Raw genomic sequence first — 4,266 nt, forward strand, 5'->3', positions numbered from 1 at the left:
CTGTGCGCATGCTGAGCGGAGGCTGGACCCTGCTCACGCCCCACACGTGTGCACAGTGTGGCAGCCACCATCACAGAGCCCTCAGGGACAGCAGGCATACATCCTCAGGACCTCGAACTAGCGGCAGCAGCACAAGCACAAATGAGGCAAGGAAAGAGCACGCACATGAGACTTCCTCGAGGTTAAAAGCGTTGGTGCTTCAAAAGTCACGCTCAAGTGGAAAGACGACCCACGGAGAGGGAGATTTTGCAGATCGTGGGTCTGATCGAGGGCTTGTACCTAGACTATGTCAAGTAGAGGGCTCCTACCACTCAGTGAAGGAAGGACAGCCAAGCTTTTCTCTATTTATGTGGTGCTGAGGATGGAACCCAGGGCCTCGCATGTGCCAGGCGAGCACTCTACCCCGAGCCCCAGCCCAGCCCCAGCCAGCTTTTTAGTAGACAATGGTCTGAATGGACATTTCTCCAAAGAAGATGCACAATCGATCAATAAGCCCTTAAAAATGTGCACCATGTCCTGAGCAAGCAGGGAAATGGAGACCAGCACAGTCGGCTGACGGCTGGCAGAAGAGAAGCCACAGGAGGCAGGAAAGAGTCTCAGCCTCTTGAAGAGTGGTGGAATGGGGAGATGGCAAAACCCACCTTCACAGACCCCTGGCGATGAATTCCGGGGGAATGTGGGTCTAAATGCAACAAGTTTCTCAAAAAATCTTTTAGAAGAGACTTTGGGGTCACTCTCTCCATAAGCTCCTGGAAGCTGTCCCTGGGCTTCTCTGGGCTCCTGTGGCTGCTGGCACCTGGCTCACGCTGGGCCAGTCCACTCTGGCCCTGTCTCTCCGTGCTTCTCCTGTGTGAGTGTCTGAGCTCCCGCTGCCTCTCTTACAGAAAGACTTACGATGGCACTCAGGGGCCATCAGGAAGTCCGGGACAATCTCGTTTGCTTGAAATCCCTAACTTGATCACTTCTGCTACGCTGAGCACAGTGTAGCCCGCTAAGGCTGGTGTCACTGTCCTCAGGTTAATGCGCAGAAGATGCAAACTACCATCCCCTAAAGTCACTGCACACCCACAGGGAGCAAAAGCCCAAGGGCAACCCTGGCAGGTGGCACCTGGGATCCACCAGAGCTCCCACGCAGCCCTCTGGGAAAGCAGATCAACCTGCAAGGATCACCCTGTGGTGCTGGCTGGCAGGATGGCAGCCGAGCAGTGTGACGAGACCCAGAAACTCTGGTCCCTGCAAGTGCGGTGAGAGTCCTCCCAGGTCCTCCATCAACAGGGGCGTCTGCATCACTGTCTGCCTCTTGGAGGCTCAGCCCATCCCCTCCGTGGAGGCAGGGTGGGGAAGACCGTGGGGTGCCTGAGGATGGCTGCGGGAACCCCCCCCCTTCTGCTTCCCTTGTCAGAATTCTTGGTCTCAGCGCCCCAGGCCCCAGGCAAGGAGTCTGACTGCACACGGCTTCCCACTGCCCGGGAGCCTGAGCAGGTAGACCAGCTGTGGGAAGGCGGCCTCACCTGCTCGCCCTCCCTCACACACCTGTGAGTGAGGCAGTCTGTAGGTGCCACGGCTGCCAAATCACCCCCTGTGCTTCCCGGGCAAGGTGGCAGGGACGGGCATACCTTCTGCACCCTACCCCAGCTCCTCACCCACACTCCTTGCGTACAGTAAGCCAGTAAAGTTTGCTGCCATGATATTCTGGGGTGGTTTTTCAGCAGCAGTAGGTAGGACAACACCCAAAGGAGACTTGTGTAAGTTAGTCAAGTGAGAAATCCAAGAAAGCTCACAACACCACTATTTACGCTAACCCCAAGTGGGTGATGACCTGTCAGCTTTCCTCCCTGTAACCCAAATACCCAGCAAGAACCACTTAGAGGAGGGAAAGTTTATTTGGGGCTCAAGTTTTCAAAGTCTCAGTCCATAGGCGGCTGACTCCTTTGCTCTGGGCCCCAGGTGAGGCCGGACAACAGGGTGGAAGGACCCAGCTAAAGGAGGCTGCTCAGCTCGTGAGGGTCAAGAGGCAGAGAGAGCTCTTCTTCCGGGGACGGTGTCTTGAGGCACTCAGAACGGTTCAGCGCTTGACAACCGTCATAGGCTTTCCTACAACACAGCCTCTAACAAAACCAGGCTGTCTCCAACCCCTGGTAACAGAATTGCTGATCTTTCTACAAGGAATTTGGGAAAGCACCAGAATCTATGTGTGGTGTGTGCCCAGCAGACCTCGAGGGCTCGTGCTGTGAGACCTGAAGTCCTCATGAGATCGTCCAAAACAACAAAAAAAATATGTCAGCAGGGCCTATGGTGGTCCCCTGTGTGCGAAATGTGTTGGTGAACAGGTTCAAGCGGGCCTTCCTTATCAAGGAACAGAAAATCACTGTGAAAGTGTTGAAGGCACAAGCACAGAGTCAGAAAACTAAATAAAAAAATGAAGTTTCTTTGAGTAATAAAAAGTCAAAAGGCTTTAAAAAAAAAAAAGCAGCAGAGAGAGGGAAGGGGCCACAGGAAGGTGCACCCTCCCAGGTTACCACTCCTCCAGCCGCACCCCACCTGCCTACAGCCACCACCCAGCTGTGTAAACTAGGACAGACTGCTCAGGTCCCGGCTCTCACCCTCGAATCGCTCAGCTCTGAATATTCCCGCATTAACAGGAGCTTTTAGGGGACACCTCATACCCAAACCACAGCACACCACCGGGGCCCTAAACACCCATGTCCCTATCACAGTGACAGTGCACAAGTACCTCTCCAAGGGCCCCAGTCTCAGGCTCCAGCATGGCCAAAGTCCAGTTTCTCTGAGGCTCAAGGCGAGCTCGTGCCATGAGCCCTGCAGTGACCCATGCCCAGTAGGCACTGGCACAGAAGATACATGCCCAGTTCAAAAGTGGGGCTGGGGCATGGGAAGACAAGATGGGCCAAAGCTAGACCACAACCCACATGGGCGACAGACCCTGCCTCCCTGGGTCCATGTAAAGCCCAGGGCACGTGGCCAGGTGGGCGCTCTCAGAGGCCTGGCAGCCTCCCTCCGGCCGCGCTGGTGGCAGTGCCCAGGGGCTCCCCCAGCCGTGCTCTGCGGCTGGCAGCTCTTCTCAGCACAGTCCGCATCTCTGGCATCTCTTCATTCCAGGGTCTCCATGCCAGCTTTGGTCGCACCCTTTCGTGGGCAGCCTATGGGACTCTGGTCACCTGCTGCACTTTGCCAGCCATGGAAGAAGTCCCCTTGGTTCCCAGAGGAGGGATAAGGCTCGGGAGCCTGCTCGGTTATCAGGGAGACCGGCCTACCAAGCCACCCCAAGCCTGGCCGCCCAGCCTGTGGCAGGTGAGAGCCCGCACACTCCTGCTCCCAGCCTGCAGGCCAGAGGCCCCTGGGCACACCACCAGCTCCAGAACTACCCCGTCCTCTGCACCCAGGGACAGGGACATGGTGACAGGGAACAGCCTAGGCAACAGCCTAGAGAAGGGAGCCGTGCCACTAAGGACAGGGACATGGGGACAGGGGACAGATGACAGCCTAGGGAAGGGAGCCGTGCCACTAAGGACAGGGACATGGGGACGGGGACAGGGGACAGCCTAGGGAAGGGGAGCCATGCCACTAAGGACAGGAGCCAGGCATTCACCCCAGATGGGAGATCTTGGGGCCACTGTAGGGCTGCCCAGTGTCTGTCCCCACTGCCAGGGCTGAGTCACCACTAGTCCCACCCAGCAGGACTTGGCGGTCGCTGTGGGCCATGCTCCTTCCTCGCCATCTAAGACACCGCCATCGCCCTGGCTCTCCCCTCGGTGGCAGTTTTTTGGATGGACTGTCTTGTTTACAGGCCACTAGAACATGAAGAGCCCGGGACTGATGGGAGGAGCTGTCTGCGTCCAGACATCTGGACCTCGTTGATTTTCCCTGGAGGCTGAGCGTGGCGGCTTGTAGGAAGGGATGTGAAGTGGGGTTTGGTGGCCGAGTGGAAGCCCTGGGAGAGACTGTGAGCTGCCACCCTGAAAGCCTCGTTCTCCTCCTCCTTATGACAGGGACGCAATGTAACCTACCAGAGTCCTTTGATTTCCAGTCTCCTCGTACCTATGCGGGGACATGTGACCAAAGTTCTGGGCACTGAAGTACAGGCGGTAGTGTGAAAGACTTCTAAGAGAAAAAAGGACAAGCTCTCCTTCCCGCGCGCCACCCTGAGGACTGGGATGCAGGCGTGAGGGCTGGAGCTCAAGAAGTCAATGGGACCTTGAGAAAGGAGGCCTCGGGCCCCAGGGGGTGGAGCAGAGATGGCCAGCCCGC

General features: G+C 57.1%; 1 pseudogene; it reads left to right on the forward strand.

Annotated features, from left to right (window-relative positions):
* The first annotated feature begins 1,191 nt into the window (after window positions 1–1,191).
* LOC113197248 (large ribosomal subunit protein eL34 pseudogene) lies at window positions 1,192–2,415 on the forward strand (annotated as a pseudogene).
* The last annotated feature ends 1,851 nt before the right edge of the window (window positions 2,416–4,266 follow it).

This window comes from Urocitellus parryii, chromosome 12 (genome assembly GCF_045843805.1).
Source record: "Urocitellus parryii isolate mUroPar1 chromosome 12, mUroPar1.hap1, whole genome shotgun sequence".
NCBI lineage: Eukaryota > Metazoa > Chordata > Mammalia > Rodentia > Sciuridae > Urocitellus > Urocitellus parryii.